This window comes from Sarcophilus harrisii, chromosome 6 (assembly GCF_902635505.1).
Source record: "Sarcophilus harrisii chromosome 6, mSarHar1.11, whole genome shotgun sequence".
Taxonomy (NCBI): Eukaryota; Metazoa; Chordata; class Mammalia; order Dasyuromorphia; family Dasyuridae; genus Sarcophilus; species Sarcophilus harrisii.
Window position 1 is genome coordinate 190,904,401 of NC_045431.1, and position 19,062 is coordinate 190,923,462.

The window sequence follows — 19,062 nt, forward strand, 5'->3', positions numbered from 1 at the left end:
AGGGAGACTGCAGGACCAAGAGGGGAGTGTTCTTTCCTTTTATTCGGAGGCTGCTTGTGGTTTTGGTGCTAGCATCTGGCCAAAACTGGGCCCCTCTGGCAATCTGCTAAAGTCAATGGGCCCCTTTTTCAGAATAATACTTTTTTTGCATTTCTTCTTTCCTTTTATTGAAAAAAAATCCATTTAGAAAATGACAGTTAATCAAGGGACACAACAGAAATCAAGAAATGTGAGAGTTGGGGGCTAGGGGTCAGGGGAAACCATGGAGGATATAAAGAAAACTAAAAATGACATTGACTGATTTGATTGCTCAAGAGTATAAAACCTGATATCCAGAAGGATCTTGCCTTCCCCTGGTCTGTTTTTTAACAATTTAAAGTGATGGGTATTATGTATTATTACTTTTTAAAGTCACCTCCCTAGTTCAGTCAAAATAATATTTTTAAATGCATAAAATATACGATTTCAAAGAAAACCACTTACATTCAATTATAAAAAATATTTTTAAAATGTTCACAACCCTGGGTTAAGAATCTCTGTTTTTTAAAACAAATGGTACTATTATTGAGAAGTAGCCTAATGGAGAGCTCTTGGTTTGAGATCTATATACTGGCTTCTCCCTGGACAAATTGCAGAGCAGTTGCTAAATCTATATTAGTGGAGGGAACTTCCTCACTGAAAATTTCCTCCACCAGTGAAGTTATGCATCTTCAAAGTCATGACAGAGAATCTTTGTTTTCTGGGCTTCCTATATGACTTTTCCTCTTTGGGATGGGTGATCCCTGGAGATTGAGAGTTTGGATCCATGGATCATAGAATCTCAGAGAAGAGGCCTGAAGAACAACTAGTCCAACTACTACTATCCAAAGAGCAATCCATGTCTTTTGTCTCTTGCCTCTTGGTTAACCAGCCAGCACTTAAGGACCTCTGTATGGGAAAGTGACTTTCTCCCAAAGCACCCTATTTCTCCTTTAATTTCCTCATATCAGTCCAAAACACATCTCCTCTAATTTCCACCCATTGCCCCTCATTTTAATCTCTATGGCCAAGGAGCACAAATCTGGTCCTTAAATGTGACTTTTTCTTTATAAAGACAGCCATCCTGCTCCACTCCTTTCTTAAGTTTTCTCTTTTCCAATCTCAGTATGATCATCTTTAAGTGGTCCTCCTAAAAATATGATTTTTAGGCCTCTTATCAGTCTTTCAAGTAACTCCCCTCTATGGATTCTCTAGATGGTCAGTTTTCTTCCTAAAATGCAGGATCCCACACTAAAAATGCAGATGTGGATTCAGTCCCGGGCTTTTGAGAATCACTAAACCATAAACTGTCAGAGCTGGAAAAGATCTTAGAGGTCATTTTATCTATCTTTTCATTTTTCTTTTTTTCTTCTTTAATATATTGATTCTTTTTTAAATGTCATCTTCGTTTCCCCATTCTTTGAAACATCTTGAACTTGAAAAGAAACTGACAAACTCTCCTTTCAATTCACTCACCTTAAACAATTGTGAGACATTGCTCTCCATCGCAGAGGAGAGTTCCATACCAATGGGCTTTGGGATTCAGTTACAAAAACATTTCAACAAAATTAACTGACACCAAGAACTTAGAGAGTGTACATAATGTTCCATACCCATACTGCCTCACTTCTGCAAAGAAAAATGGAATTTTTTCTCATCTCTTCTTTGAAGTGAGCCTTGGTCTACATAGTATTCATTTTGGATTGTTTTTTCCATTTGTCTTGTAGTAATCATTGTGTAAAAGACTTCCTAGGTTTGCCTATTTTACTTTGCATGAGTTAACATAAATTTTGTCATTCTTCTCATCTCTCATTGCTCCTTATGGTGTACTATTCTCTATTGCATTCACAAATGGCAGTTAATTTAGCCATTCTCTAAAGAACACAGGTCTATTTCTGTTAGCAGTTTTTTGCTGTTACAATAACATTCCTGTGACTATTTTGCAAATTCCCTCATTTCCCAGATGAAGAAACTGAGGTCAGAGTGGGGAAAGTCATTTGCCCAAAAATCAGTTACCCAGAACTGAAATCCGGGCTTCCTGATTCCCTATTTCTTACCCTTTCCATTGCATTGCAGTGGTTTGTTATCTGATTGTGGCCAGGGATGCTGTCTCTATTTCCTCATTTATTAAATGGAGATATGAAAATAACTGCCCCCCCACTTCCTGGGCCAAGATGAGTACTGAGCTCACTGGAAAGTTGCTGGGTTAAGGGTCATCCTTGTGGGGAACTAAGTTAAGAAAGGAAATGACTCTTGAGGGTTCATCTCCTCTCTTCCTCTGCCTTTAGCTAAGATGTCATCTGATCTGACCAAGACAGATAAATATCTCATTTTTTAAGGGCTCTAAGAAAAGGAAATCTGGGCTCATATTTTGCTGTTTATTCCGTAGCACTCTCCATTCACAGTCCCACCCACCACTCCCATTTCTTAAAGAAACTTGTTTTGGCTTCAGTGAATCAAAATAAATCCTAAATATTTGATCTTTCCTATCCCTCAAGTTCAATTCAGAAAACTTTTATTAGACTCTACCTTTGTACAGTGTCCCATGTGTGATGTATCAGGGACAAAGTTTAGATAGCATGCAGTCCCTGCACTTCTGGAGTTCATAGACCAAGAGGGGAACAGCACACATATGGATATCTATGAAAAAAATAATAATATACAAGAATCACCCCAAAAAGATACCCAAAAAAGGCAATGTGAGGTTCAAGTTGGGCAGAGCCATTACTGATTGAGAATCAAGGAAGGCTTCCTAGGTGAAGTGACATTTGAATTGGACTTAAGTATTCAATGGGCAGTTAGATGGTATAATGGGTAGAGTTCTGGGCCTGAAGTCAAGAAGGCTCATTTTCCTGAATTCAAATTTGAATTATCTAATACTTATTATCTATATGATCATGGGCAAGTCACTTAACTTCATTTTTCTCATTTGTAAAATGATCTGGAAAAGGAAATGGCAAACTACTTCTGTATCTTTGCCCCCAAATCCCAAATGGAATCCCAAAGAATCAGAAACAATGAAAAACAGCTGAACAACAATAATAAGTGATCAAGTAGGAGGGTATAATATGAGGAAAGACTCAGAGGTGCGAAATGTAGGACATGTAGAGGGATTGGCAAATAATCTTATTTGGATGGGGCCAAGCAAAAGAATTCAAATATTGATTAGGGGGCAAGAAAATTACTAAAATGGTTTGAGCAGAGGAATGAAATAGATGTACAAAAAAGAAAAAGTATTCCAGCAACTTGTGTAGGATGGATTGTAGGAAGCCATAGTGGAAGAGGAAGAGTTGTTGGGAGGTTACAGCTGGAGTCTTACTGGATGAAAGAGGTGCTTTCCTAGTGTGCTGGCAGTGGGGAGGGAAGATTGGATACAAGAACAGGTCAATGGTGAGGAGCAATCAGCACCATTTTGTAATAAATTAGATATAAGACAGGATGAAGAGGAATATGATTGGCACTGTAGAAACCCAGATGGGACATGAAAAGAATTTAAAAGCCCATCCCCTGAAATAAGGAGCATCAAGTCTAGAATTTGAGTCGGGTCTCATTAGGAATGATACTGTCTAAGCAATGGTCCTAGTATCATTTCATCTCCTCATTCTTCATCTTCATCAGTCCTTAGAGCTCATTTCCTCTGACTAGCCTGATGAAGGCAAAAACCATTTAATCAGACTCTCTCCCAGTATCTTTCAGACTGCTTCCGTGTATTTTTAATTGAACTTGTTTATTATAATTATCCTACAGGTAGCTAGATGACAGAGTGGGATATGAGGGCTGAAATCAAGAAGACTCCTCATGAGTTCAAATCTGGCCTCTAACACAATTTCCTCATTTGTAAAACGAGTCAAGTATCTCTGCCGAGTAAACACCAAATGGGGTCACTAAGTGTCAGATGCAATTAAATCAACTGATTTATAATTATCTTATGTTTGGCTTTCAGAGGATTTTTCCATGATTGTAGTCATTATGGATAGTCTATACCTGGTTCAGGTTACTTTATTTTTTATTGATTTTCAGTGCCTACTCTGTACCATGTATTAAGAACACAAAGGCAAAATAGAAACTGTTTCTTCTTTTAAGAAGTTTACATTTTAGAGTGGGGAAGGGGTGCAGGTTAGAGAAAGAAAGAATATGTAGAAAGATAAATTGTATATATGATATGTATATCATATATATGTGTACATATACATATATGTATATATTTATAATATATATATAATATAAATTTACTTCATTTTATATATGCATACTTGTATATATAAAATGAAGTAAATATAAATAAAGTTAATAAAAAGCAATTCCTATGGGGAACATTGACAGTTGGGAGAATCATGAAAGAAAAATTTTAGGAAGTGGTAACTGGGCTGAGTCTTAAAGAGAACTACAGGTGTGGGTGAGAAGGTATAATATTCCAGGTATGAGAAACAGCCTAGGTAAAGGCGTGGAGGTGGGAGGTAGCAGGTAATGGATGGGGATGAGCAAGTAAACCAAGTTAATTGGAATATAGAGTCCATAGTGTGTGTAGGGTGGGGTGGGGGTTGAAGTTGGAGATCATGTGTAATAATGATAATTTTGACCTGAACCAGATTACAAGGCAATCATGTGGTCAAGCTTCTTGATGGGCCGTTTCAGTTCCTATCCAGGTCCTCTATCTAGAACTTCTATCTAGAACTCACATTCTTAAACTGGGGTCCATGACTCCATATAGGGTCTTACAATTGAATGTAGGGATTGTGAAGTGATGATTTATTATTAGTAAGTGTCTGATTTGCATATCTATTTTTTATACTCATATACCTACGGTCACGCAGAAATTTCTCCAGCAAAAGGGGTCATAAGTGGAAAAGTTTAAGAAGCCCTGATCTAGAACACATTTTCCCAACCAATTAACACATCTTTTTATTTATTTATTTTTAAACCCAGCCTTTATTCTGCATCCAGTCTTATGCTAGGCATTGTGAGGGAGCCAGAAAAAGCCAGCTCCTGACCTTACCTTCAGAGAGCTTTCTCAAAAAGACAAAAGAAACAGTTCTAAAATCCTCAAAACTCAGATTGTCTTCCCTTTACTGGGAGAACCTTCTCAGTAAAGGGAGGAGGGACTATCCCAGAGGATAGAAGAGGGAGGGGAGGGCTGGGGAGAAGAGCTGGTTAAGGCTAATGATGCTGAACAGCCACACACTTCAGTTCTCGGAAATCAATTCCTTCTCACATTGCTTGATAATTTATCGACAATTCTTGAGGTGTGGCCAAGTTTCCTTGGCTCATCCAAGGAAATATAACTCCAAACATAATCCTTGCGCAAGAATTGTTCCTATTTAAGAGGCCTTTTAGCACTTATTTTGCAGCCAATGAGTGATTGATTGTTCTCATCTAGTTAAGGTATCAAAGGCTTAGAGGGAAGGTGTCAGGAAAGAGAGAAAGCGGGAAGAGCTTCTTGGAGGAAGTGAGGGTTAGGCTGAGCCTTGAGGGATGGCAGGACTGAGAAAGGCAGTGAGGAAATGGTTTGGACATTCCAGGCAAAAGGAGGGAAAGACCTGCAGGTGAGAAGGATTCTGGATGTGGAGGAACCAAGGAGGAGGAAAGGGCAGCAGGTGGTAAGAGTAAGTCCAGTCTAGACCAGCTCTGCAGTTCTGTCATCCTGTGATGTATAGACCAGTAATTGTGCCACAAACCTTCCCCAAGTTCCCCTGCAGGTGCCTCCCTTTGGGAAAGGCCCAGGAAGCCCTGGCAGCCTCCCTGAGATACTTACCTCCGCATTATGCGGAAAAAAGCAAAGGTTCAAACAAACCTCCCACTGTATTAATGATACCCAGTTACCCTAAGTTGTTAGTTCAGCTGGGACAGAAGCCCCAGCTCTGTCCAGAGAGAAGTGCAATCTGCCAGTTTTGGCTTGTTCAGTGAGAAACTAGATCTGTTTGCAAGTTTCCCTGGATTGGATCCAAGGTGAAATGGGGCTGTTTTTCCAATGGAAACTGTGTAATGGGAGACAATGGCTGTGACCTTCCCCCGAGTAACATGAATCCTCTGTCTCCTGTGTGACAGCCCCTTTTTGCATTTCTGAGGGATTCTTTAGGTCTACCCAAACAACCCAAAGTGGTCAGAGAGATGCTTCCCTGTAAAACATCCAAGACATATGGTTTCCTCTCTCTCCAGAGTCTTCCCTGAAGAGCTTTGTAAACAACTTTTCTTGTGTCAGGGGCAAAAATGGGCATCCTCTGAATTGGCCCTGTATGTCCCTTGCTGGTGGGTTAAGAGGTTTGCCAGTCGCTCCCCACTCTGGGCCTAAATTTCACCATTAGGGCTTTTGTTCCCTGTACAAAACATACTCCTGGGAATAGCACAGGAAACAATTATCAGTTATTAACACCTTTGTGGGAATCCACTTAGCTAATAGCCTTCTCAGGACATAGACTGGAGTGAATTTCCTTTGGACAAAAGAAAGGGGGAAAAAATCCAGAGTGAAAGGATTACGAGCTTCCTGAATGCTCACAGGCAACCTGGGGGTAGTAAGAGGGTACTGGGAACTATGGGCAAAGAAGACAGCATAAGAAGGGACATCAAGAAATCAGATAGTGTGCTGAAATCTTGCTTGCCATAATTTACAGAAAACTTTCTTTCCTATGGCCCTCTTTAGATAGAGTGAGGCATGTCCCCATTTTACAGATGGGAATACTGAATTTCAGAGAGATGAAGAGACTTGGTCATATAACTGGTAAATATTGGAGGTAAGACTCAAATCCAGATCTACTTTCTTGCATATCAAAGTAATCTTTACCATGTGCTCATACAATCAATGCCATCTTACTAATTACAGGATTACAAACTTCTAAACACTTAAAGCCCTTCTTTTCTTTTCCAGTCTGTTCATACTTTATTTGGGTATTATCCTGTTCCTCCTCACTCCATGACAGGCACTGACTCTGGGAACAGTCCTTGGCTGTCCTTCATGCCTGGAATGCTCTTCCTTCTTGTCATCTCTGGCTCCTGGCTTCCTTCAACTCTCAACTCAAATCTCTTCTGACCATATGACCAGCAGGATGATTTCAGAAAAGCTTGCAGAGACCTACATGAACTGATGTTGAGTGAAATGAATAAGTGAAATGAGTAGAACACCGTACACAACAACAAGAAGATTATGTGATAATCAATTCTGATGGACGTGGCTCTCTTCAACTGTGAAGTGATTTAGCTAATTCCAGTGGACTTGGGTTAGAGAGAGCCATCTGCATCCAGAGAGAGGGCTTTGGGAACTGTGTGTGCATCACAGCATTTTTTTTTTTTATCTTTTTTGTTGTTGTTTTCTTGCTTTTTGTCTTTTTTTTTTCTCATTTCCCCCCTATTGATCTGATTTTTCTTGTGCAGCATGATAAATGTGGAAATACATATAGAAGAATTGCACATGTTTAACCTATGTTGGATTACTTGCTGTCTAAGGAAATGGGTAGGGGGAAGATAGGAGAAAAATTTGGAACACCAGGTTTTACAAGGGTGAATGCTGAAAAAAGAAGCCTTTTCCAATTTTCCAGGAATGCTATCTTTAAGTTACATCCAGATGATTTTCTCACTACCTTGTTCATACATAGATGTTTGCACATCGTCTTCCCCGATAGATGATGAACTTCTCGAGGGCAGGTAAGATTTTTGCCATTCCCCAGCACTTAGCCCAGTGCTTGGCCCACTGTGTACTTGTGCATTTCTGGAGAAGGTAAAGGGAGAAGACCACTGAGATTGAAGGCTTTACCCAGCCACTTGATGACCCTATCCTCCCACATCCCTTATTTCTATATCATGTTGTCTCATCACTAAATTCATGGTTTATATTTTTCTTCCAAGAAAGACTTCACTTTTTGCCATAGAGCCTTTGAAGAACTTGACTCTGCCTCTCTGTGGGTTAATCATTTTATAAAATGGGGATAATAACAGAGTTGCAAATGAGATAAGAGTTAGAAAGTGCTCAGCAGAGGGCCTGGCACATAGTAAGCTCTATATAAACATTAGCTGCTGCTATCTTTCTAAAGCACAGCTTTGTCTATGTCATATTCCTATTCAATAAACTCCAGTGGTTGCCTATTAACTCCAGGATCAAATATAAAATCCTTTTACAATCCTTCATAACCTGGACCCTTTTTCCAGTTTTCTTACTTCTTATTCTCTTTTATAATCCTTGGCCTCCTTGGGCAAGACTCTTCAACTCATGATGCTGGACATTTTCTGTGGTTGTGCCCTGGAACTCTCTCTTCATCTTTACCTCCTAGCTCCCCTGACTTAAATCTCACTTTCTATAGGAAGCCTTTCCCAGTCAGTCTCCCTTGATAAAGTGTCTCTCCTTTATTCATTATTTTCAATTTATCCTGTCTCTATCATATAGTTTGGATAATTCATGCTATCTTCTCCATGAGGCTCTGAGTCTCTTGAAGGCAGGGACTGGTGATTTTTGGTTTTGTTTTTATTTTTTCCCTTTCTTGGAATCCCCAGTGCTTAGCACAGTATCTCGCATATAATAGACATTTAACCAACGCTTGTTGACTTAACCAGAGAATTCTGTCCCCAGTTCATTGCCTGTTCAGTCTAAGACTACTGGGAAGACTGGTCTTGCCATCAACCTGGTCCTTGTCCTATTCCTTTTCCCTTATACCCTATTTTATAGCTGAGAAAACTGATTCAGAGTGTAGACGAGACTTCTAGTGAAGTTTTCAAGAATTTTTGTCTTTGAGAAAAAGTGGAGAGGACCAGTATCCTTGTTCAGGGCTTCAGGACTAAGAATCTAAAAGAATAAGATGAGTTTAGTAGGGGAGGAAAAAGAAGGAGGAAAAAGAAGAATTCTGAACTGGCATTAATTTCTATTCTTGCAGATCTCATCAGGCTTCTTAGGCTGGTGAAAAATGTCTATGTTATTGGCCAGATTACCATCAATTCTGTCGTTATATAAGTTTATCTAAATTCAAACAAACCGAAATCCAAAAATTCAGTTTCAGGCAAGAGATGAATCAGGGACCTCCAAAGTGATTTTCCCAGAGCTCTTTTTTGTATAATTCCCTCTGCATTTAGGATTAAGGAATCTCAGAGGAAGAAGGAAACTCAACAGGCATCTATCTAAAACATCTTCCTTTAGCAAGAATTCCTTCCACAATATTCCTAAAGGTAGCGTTGTCCAGCTTCCACTTAAAGACTTCCAGGGAGGGTAAATTCACTGCCTACTAGGGCAATCCAGGCCACTCTTGGACTGGTAACAGAGATTAGGAGCTAAAGTGGAGATTTCTGTAACTTCTTCTCTCTGACCAGATCCAGATCTTCCCCCAGATAGACTTTAAAGTACCTGAAGACAGATTATTTTGTTATCTCAATGTACTTTTCTACTCCAGTTCCTTCATGACATGGTTTTCCTATACCTTCACATTCCAAGTTATGTCCCTAATGACACACATCAGCGCATCAATATTCTTCTTAAAATGTGGCTCCCAGGGTAAGAAATAACATTTCAAAAAGGGTCTTATCAGAGCAGAGAATAGTGTGACTGTTGATCACCTCTCTCACTCTGAACTTTCTTAATATAATCTAAAATCAAGTTAATGGTTCACTTTCATCTCCTATTATTGGTTCTCATTGAGCTTTTAGTCCACTAAAACCCTCAAGTACTTTCTGGAGTGTTTTATAACCATATCTCTATCATCTTGTTCTTAAGCAATTGATTGAGCCTAGGATAGGATTTTGCATTAATCCTCCTTAACCCATATTCTCTTCTACCTTCACTGTTGTGTTAAACCACAAAGGTAGTAAATGGAACATTAGCATCCTTGATTTAATGCTCAATAAGTCCTTAAAAACCATTTATCCAGGACTATCCTCTCCTTTTAAATATATGTAAACTAAAATCCATAGGACTTAAGCAATACGTTCAAAGTTAAGTCAGTAATAAGTAAACAGAATTAAGTCAGTAAGGAGTAAACAGAGTTAGTTTGAAACACAGACATTGCAGAGAGGTGGATTTTAATGTAAGGAACAATTTCCCAATAATTAGAGCTATCTGGAAATGGACTGGGAGTCTTGGTGGGTAGTACCTTCTTTCCCATTTTAGAAGGCGTTCAAGGGAAGCGTGTTTAATCATTTGGTCAATACTCTTAAAAAAGACTCCTGTTTTGTTTAGGGTTGGACAGACTGGCCATCAAAGCTTCTTCCAGCTCTAAGATTCTGTTCTTTTTGCTCTAATCCCCATAGGCCCTTCTTCATGAATCAATCAGGACATACATGAAAGAAATTCAGACAACTGATTTAGGAGATTTTTTTAGGGCTCTCAGACCTTGGGTATTCCAGCTGAGACCAATCTTGCAAATGATTCCATCAATATTTACACAAACTGATCAGCTAGTTGAGATAATATTGCTCCATGAAAGGCTAGTGATGACAATAATAGTTTAGACAATAAAAAGAAAAGGGTGATTATCTAATTTCCTTTGTAACTTTCCAAGAGGTCAGATTTCATTCAATTATACAGACATTTATTGAGCAGCTGCTAGATGTAGAGCACTGGGCTTTGGACTGAGGAAAGATCCAAACTTCAGAGAAGACAGGATACTTCCTCTCATGAGGCTTTTACTCTAGGAGATGGAGAAGACACAAAATGTAATATGTTAAATCATTAAAGAAGTACACAGTGCTATGTTAGGTTCGAGAGAAAGAGTTGTTCCTGATAGGGGCTCAAGGAAAGCATTGAATTTGGATTTTCAAGGATGGACAGGAATTTTAGCAGGCAAAGTAAGAGTGGGAAGGTTTTCCAGGAATAAGGTATAAATAATCTGAGCCAAGGGACAGAGGACATAATAACCACAGACTTTTCTGACCATTGTAAAAGTATCAATCTCTTCACTTGGAAGATCAGGGCTCCTTTTGGTGCTTTCCACATCCTTGATGTCCCTGTGGATCTCCCATAGCTCCTTAACTTTAATTGACCCCTTACTTGCTCTTGTGGCCTAGAGTCACCGCATCCACTTCACTCTGTTCCTTGGGAAGTCAAGCTTTTGTTGCTATTGCATTATTTATTTATTTGGGTTTTTTTTTCTTATGTGGGATGGAAAGTATTTTTCACAGTCTCATAGAGATGGAAATGAGTACTCAGCTTTCTGACCTGAGAAAAAGCAAGCGACAACTACATTTCTGCTATAATATAAAACATTGGCAGACCAGATGTGTCCAGTGGGAAGCCCACAGGGTCCAATGTAATCCCAGCTGAACTTTACCCTCATCTAGAGCAAGTTTTTGAATTTTAGCCAGGACAGCAAGAGGTTACAAGAACTCTGGCCTTTGCTGACTCATCATAATAATTCCCATTTGCCTGAGGTTTTAAGGTTCAGAAAATATTTTCTTCATCATGATTTGGTGAGAGACATTGTGATTGTGAAGTTCCAGAGAGGGAAGGAGGCGATTTCTACCAAGAGCTCCCCACATCAGTAAAATCACAGGAAACCAGAGCAGGTATGATTTCCCCCTCTTTTACAAATGAGGAAACTGAGGCTAAAGAAAGGGACATGTGGTCATAGAGCCTATAAGTAGCTGAGATAGCATTTCTCTCTCTTTCCAAGTCTCATTTTCTTCCCACACCCTTCAAACCGCTGCTTCTCATGATTGATTATGATTAGAAAGGGGTGGATTGGGCACAGTAACTGAGGGCCTTGGAGCAGGGACCCAGTGTGAGCTACAGCCGCATATAGACATCTGACTACTACTGCCCAACTGTGGCTTCTACCTGGGGGCCTTCCTAGGGATGGAGAGCCAGGATTTAGGGAGCAAAGAGAGGAAATGGTCATTTGGTAAGGAATCAATACCCTCCCCCCAAAGATAAACATACTTTGCTGTTTCCTTTGGCAAGTATTCTACACCCCCGGGGATATTTTTAGATTATGCAACAAGATTTTTTATAATGGCTTTTAAAGATTTATTTCTGTCCGAGCAAAGACATGTTTCTTTAACCACAGGCCCAGCCCTTGCAATAGAGGTGGCCAAACTTTACACATAATCATTTAGGTCAGATACAGATAATAGGCCCCATACTTTGCGTAAATTCCAATTTTAGCTGTTTTCTAAAATATACTAATGTTTTATTGAAAGGTCTTTGGATCTGGTCAAGACCAAGCTGGCCTCTTTCCTTCTGACTCAAAAACACTCGACAATGTTCTTTTCTTCTTAGTGAACTTAAAAAAAAAACAGTTCTTCATTTGCAAAAGGAAAGAATAGCAACAGATCCTGCTGGTACAGTGCTCTGAGGCTGGCAACGTTTTGCTTTCCTCCTAACAACTTGGTGAGGTAAGGATGTCAAGTAGTATTCTCCCCATTTTTTGGATGGGAAAACAGAGGCACCTAAAAGGTCATTAAGTTTCGGAATCAGGATGTGGGTCTAGGTCTTTCAGAGGCCTCCTTGATTCATTACTCTTTTCTAGGCTTTAGGATTCACAAACCAATCAATTCTCACTCTTAAAAGGTGTTCCCCAAAGCTCAGTCCTTGTGCCTCTTCTCTTGTATTCGTGTTCTCAGCCTCCTCATCCTCTCCTCTGGCTTTGATTCTTACTCTCTGTAGCCGTCTCCTCCAAAAAACAAACAAACAAACAAAAAAAAAAAACAATCTCCAGCCCTGACCTCTCTCCCAAGCTCCAGACCCCTGTTTCTAATTGCCTGCCTCTTGCTCTCTCTGTTGCTTTAACTGAATTCAACATCTATTAAGTACCTGATAAGAATAACTCCCGTTTATGTAGAAATTTAGGAACTTTTTTTTTATTTTTATTTTTTTTATTTAATAGCCTTTTATTTACAGGATATATACATGGGTAACTTTACAGCATTAACAATTGCCAAACCTCTTGTTCCAATTTTTCACCTCTTACCCCCGCACCCCCTCCCCTAGATGTCAGGATGACTAGTAGATGTTAAATATATTAAAATATAAATTAGATACACAATAAGTATACATGACCAAAACGTTATTTTGCTGTACAAAAAGAATCAGACTCTGAAATATTGTACAATTAGCTTGTGAAGGAAATCAAAAATGCAGGTGTGGATAAATATAGGGATTGGGAATTCAATGTAATGGTTTTTAGTCATCTCCCAGAGTTCTTTTTCTGGGCATAGCTAGTTCAGTTCATTACTGCTCCATTAGAAATGATTTGGTTGATCTCGTTGCTGAGGATGGCCTGATCCATCAGAACTGGTCATCATATAGTATTGTTGTTGAAGTATATAATGATCTCCTGGTCCTGCTCATTTCACTCAGCATCAGTTCTTGTAAGTCTCTCCAGGCCTTTCTGAAATTATCCTGTTGGTCATTTCTTACAGAACAGTAATATTCCATAATTTTCATATACCACAATTTATTCAACCATTCTCCAACTGATGGACATCCATTCAGTTTCCAGTTTTTAGCCACTACAAAAAGGGCTGCCACAAACATTCGTGCACATACAGGTCCCTTTCCCTTCTTTATAATCTCTTTGGGATATAAGCCCAGTAGTAACAGTGCTGGATCAAAGGGTATGCACAGTTTGATAACTTTTTGAGCATAGTTCCAAACTACTCTCCAAAATGGTTGGATTCGTTCACAACTCCACCAACAATGCATCAATGTCCCAGTTTTCCCGCATCCCCTCAACAATCATCATTATTTTTCCTGTCATCTTAGCCAATCTGACAGGTGTGTAGTGGTATCTTAGAGTTGTCTTAATTTGCATTTCTCTGATTAATAATGACTTGGAGCATCTTTTCATATGACTAGAAATAGTTTCAATTTCTTCATCTGAGAATTGTCTGTTCATATCCTTTGACCATTTTTCAATTGGAGAATGGCTTGGAAATTTAAGAACTTTTAACAAATAGCTTTATATTCATTATTTCATTTGAACCTTTCCACAATCCTATAACATCATCCACATGTTATAAATGAGGAATCACATGGCTAGTAAGAGTCTGGGGTGGGCTCTTATCCCCTCTCCCTCTCCTCTCTTTCTTTATCTCTTCCTCCCTCTCTCATTTCTCCAAACTCCCTCCTTTTCTCCTTCTCTCCCTGCTTCTTCTACTTTCTCTTTCTTTCCTCTTCTCCCTCTTTCTCCTTCTCAGTCTCTCTTTCAATCTCTTTCTCTCTCCATCTCTCTTCCCATCCCTCTCCCACTCTTGCTTCTTCCCATCCCTTTCCCTCTCCCTTTCCTTCCTTTTTCCTTTTCTTCCCTCTCCCTGTCCCTCTTTCTTCCTTCCTCTCTATTTTCTTCTTCCTTTGCAGAAGACCTTATAGCAAGTCACAGTCCTTGGACATTATGTTCAGCAAAGTCAGGGAAATATAAGACGTATTTTTAAAAGATTCATTTCTAGTGGCTAAAACTGAAACAGACTCTGGTTTTGTTGTTTAAAAGATAATTTCTAGTCTTAGTGACTATGTTAGCCTGACCCTTCTGAGTTTCTCTCCTTTATCATTGAGGACAGAAGCTGCTCTTGTGATTTTATTAGAATGGGATTCCCAGATGAAGAAGCCTTTCTTCATAGTCTTAGAGAGTTGCTTGGATCCATGCTATCAAATTTGAATAGAAATGGAGGCTACTAAACCCAGTATAATATTCCCAGTAAAGTATATTGACTTAGAAAACCATATATTAATATAATTTATAATTCTACTGTTTTTTTCTTTTATTAAATATTTCCCAATTATATTTTAATGTCATTTGTTACCCTAGTGTTACTCTAATGTGGCCAGCAGCCAGTTAGGGTATCAGACATCTCTGTCCTAGAATCCTGGGAAGATGAGATTTGTCTTTGATCACACAGCATGTAACAAAAGTGGCACTCGAACTCATTACTTCTTGTCCCAAAGGCAGACATTCTATCTACATAAAAATAATGATAATATTTAACATCATTATAACAAAAAATAGCATTTATATAATGCTTGTAAGGCTTGCAAAGTACTTTGTAAATATTATCTCCTTTTATCCCATACCTTGAGAGATAGTAGCTATTATTACCCCATTTTACAGATGAAGAAACTCAACTTGAGACAAGTGCCACACAACTACTAAAAATCCGAGGTGATATTCAAACTCAGGTTCCATAAAATGTGAAAAATAATAGTGATCCTACCTGCCTCACCTAACCTGTTAGGTTAGGACAAGAAAATGAATAGCAAAGTGCTTTGTGAAAAGAGATAGTATAGTTTTGCAGTGGAAAGAATACTGGATTTAGCATCCAAGGCTAGCATCCAATACTAAATGAATCTCTACAGGCCTCAGTTTCCCTATATATTAAGTGAGGGAATTAGACTGGAAGGTAATTGCTAAGGATTTTCCAGTTCTAGATCCATGATCCTTTGGTATCTATTCCAAAGTATTATAAAAATATATACTATTATTGTTCTCAAACCTGGGTCATAGACTACATACATATCCCAGTCTCCTTCCGGCTTTTGCTATTTTTAGAGGCAGCCCCATATTCCAATCTCCCTGCCTGGTTTTTACTGACTGATTTGGGGATAGTCACTTTCCAGATCTCAGCTTTAGTTTTCTCAGCTGTAGAAGGGGGACTATTGTAACAGTGCTCCTCTTTTTGCACACTTGGTTGTGATGGGTCACACCTGATATTGGGGGCTTTTACTACTGAGGCTGTGGAGGAAGAGTTCTGACACAGGTAGAACTCTCCAACACTCTTGCAGCTATACTTTAACTGGAAGCATTTTCTGGGACCCCTGGCCTGGACAAATCTAGTATAAATGGGGAAGAACCTAGTCTTTGATGGTTTCGCTCACACAAAAAGTGCTCTCTCTTTTTTTCTTCTCCCAAGTCCATTAAAACTAGGGATCCAACATTTTCTTCCAGATTTTTTGAAGTAGATGTGGCTCATCCCCATCCCACTCTCCTCCTTGTCCCCGCCCCAGCCCCAGACACATCGGTCCTGGCCCACACTGCTGCTGCTTCTTACTGCAAATGCCCTTTCCCCGAAGTGCTGGCTGATTGCTGAACAGGAAACTTCACTTTGGATCACCATGGCATTAGCCCATTGGAAGGAAATCAAGGTGAGGGGTAATGAGGCACAAATGAGCTATTTAAAGCCAAAATCTGCCTTTTCCAACTTGGAGACTTGGGTCCTTCCCTCCCTTTGACTTCAGGGGAAACTGGGGCCCAGCTTGAGAAGAAAGAATTTGGCCCTTCCTGGGAGGGTAGTATATTGTTCAAAGACTGGCCTTCTGGGCCTATCCCAAAGCCTCTGGAAGCAGGAGGGCCTTGTCTGGGTCTCCATCCACAGGCGAGTAGTCTTTTTCACTTTAGTTATTCCTTTTCCATAATTGCTTCCGATTTTATCTGGTCCTCCATCTCACTCCGGTGGGAGTGATGGAAAGGAATGGCTGGAGCCGAGTGCATTATTACTCTTCCTGTTTGTCTCACTTTTCCCCATCTCCACCCGTCTCCCCCCAGACATCCTTGGTTTATTCACATAGCCCAGTGAAAAGACTGGGAGCCAGAGGAGCCGGGTTGGACCGTGTCTGTTTTGCCATATATCGGTGTCCACTTCCTTGAGCTTCAATTTCCTTGACTATAAGATAAGGAGAACGAACAAGGTAGTCTCTGAAATTTAATGCTCATATGCCATAATTCCTATCCATGGGCTGCCATCTTAGATCATTAGCTACCCTAATACAGCAACGTCTCAACAATCTACAACTAAGTTTTTACTGTGGGTGCTTTGTTATATTCCCCAAAATACCATCTGGCAGGGTGATAGTGTAGATGGTGATGTCTGCTATAAGTTGCTAGCATTTAGCACATACTGGGTGCCAGGCACTGTGCTAACTGCTTTAAGAATATTATCTCATTTGGTCTTCCCAACAATCCTGGGAAGCAGATGCTATTATTATCAGCTCTCCCCCCATCCCCACTTTACAGAAGAGAAAATTAAGGCAGGTTGAGGTTAAACTACTAGCTCAGAGTCACACAGCTAGTATCTGAGGATGAATTTGATTTCAGTTTTTCTGTCTTAAGGTCCAATGTTCTATCCTCCTTTCTGACTCTTATTGATGTTATTTTATTTAATGTTCTGCAGACCATTGTACAGATGGATACATGGACTTTTTTTTATTGAATAAAAGTATTAGCAGCCTTAGTAATACCCTATAAAAAGGATGATATATACTTGTCATTGCTTCCTTGTGATTTTAGTTTCTTCTATTTTAGTATTTTTAAAGCTTTTCATTCTATATAATTTGGAGGTCTGGGAACCAGAAAGTACCAAAAAAAAATGTTGTTCTTATATTTTTATTATTATTTTACACTCTTCTTATTGGAAAGAATTTAGGTTGAAATGATACTAGAACAAATGACCAACCTTCTATTATTCTTTTTTCTTTATTAGTTCCATAGGTTATTTATTGCACAGGGGGATAAAATACTTGTTTTTGTACACTTGAGTCGAAGTCTTGTTGTATAAGGTAATCCTTTTTTAGGTTCATTGCAAGTATGCTCGGGATAACTTCATTAAGAGACAGGACAAAAAGAATAATGTTTTCAAGCTGATCACCAAAGGTGGGACAGTTTACCATCCTATGCCTCTCTGGCCATTCCTTTGCCTGGGGTGGGGTGGGGGGAAGAGAGCAGTTGCATTATTCCAAACAAAGGGCAAACACAATCCATGAGCTCCCTAGAGACCACTCTTTGTCAGTGTTTGTACCAGGATTCCATAGTACCACAATGATTTCAGGACCCCCCCCCAAAAAAATACCTGCTCTATCTCATCCAGACTGATCCTCCACTATTTGTTATTACTATTCCTCCTGGTTGGACTTTGAGGAGATTATCATTATTGTAACAAGGGTTCAGCAAATGACCAGACCACTACAGTGGAAGCTTCCATGTTGGGATGCCATTTTATATGGCATAGGCATATGGCAAACTTATGTTAACAAATGCTTGCTCCCTTAACTTCTCCTTTGTTCTCTTTGGTCCTGGAGGAAAAAAAAAACAGTAGCAACTTCTGAAAGAAATTTCAAAGGAACAAATTTAGTCTCCATGTAGGGAGAACTTACTAACAATAGAGCTATCCCAGTTGAATGGACTGCTTCTTGGTGGAAGTTTTTGCTCACTGGAAGTCTTCCCCAGAGGCTATTATAGATATGACTATATGACATATTATATATATGACTATATGACTATTAGATAGATAGATAGATAGATAGTAGGATGGGCTCTTTTGTCCAGGAGGAGGTGATGGGAAGGGGGAGCTTGGGCTAAATGGTCACTGGGCTCTCTCCTAGCCATAAAATTCTACTAAACGTTGGAAACTGAGTTGAGGAGATGATGATGTCCAAGACTCTTGCTACAGGTGGTGGAAGCCCTGCCCTGCTTGGAATGATGGTTTGCACTAGAGAGCCGTGGGAAGGATGGCTGAAAGGAGCATCCAATGCCATTTTATACTAGAGGTGAAGGAAAGCAGGGCTATGACCAGTGAAGTGGCGATTTAGAAAGGTGGATGTGGGAGAAACCGGATATTCAGAACGTCACTCGCTAACGGACTGAATTGAGACGTTTTTGGATTGAGCCCCTTTTCTCACGTGATCCCGCGAGGCGACACGGATTGACAGAAGCCCCAGAGTCCAGAGGGAGAGGGGCAATGGTTCTGCCCATCTCCGCCCAAGTCGAACCCGGCTGGATTGGGTCCAGGCCTGCACTTCACCACGTGGCACCGACTGACAGGGAAGGGGGAGACAGCCGGGCACTGGGGGATGAGCCCCCCTCCCCTTCGACTCCCTGAGCTAGAATTGGTCATCAGTGTCTGGAGCTGAGCCCGCCCCCTCCTCCCCAACTCAGGGTCAGCGGCTGCGGGGCAGGTCCCGGAGGAGCCTCCGATTGCTTTAGAGATCGGATACCCGCGGCAATCTGCCCCAGGGTAAGAAGAGCCCGTCAAGCTCTTCCCGGGCAAGCGTGGCCCCCAGCAGCCGCCCTCAGGCAGTTCTGGGGGCAAGTCAGTGCGGGTCATTGGTTCACGCTGAGCAGACCCACCGGCGATCGCTTTCACCTTGGGCTC

General features: G+C 40.2%; 1 long non-coding RNA gene across 1 annotated transcript; it reads left to right on the forward strand.

Annotated features, from left to right (window-relative positions):
- Nucleotides 1-11,364: 11,364 nt before the first annotated feature.
- LOC116419847 lies at nt 11,365-16,819 on the forward strand. Its single transcript, XR_004230170.1, has 3 exons — nt 11,365-11,490; nt 12,124-12,318; nt 15,864-16,819. It is a non-coding gene; the product is annotated as an uncharacterized LOC116419847 (long non-coding RNA).
- Nucleotides 16,820-19,062: the final 2,243 nt, after the last annotated feature.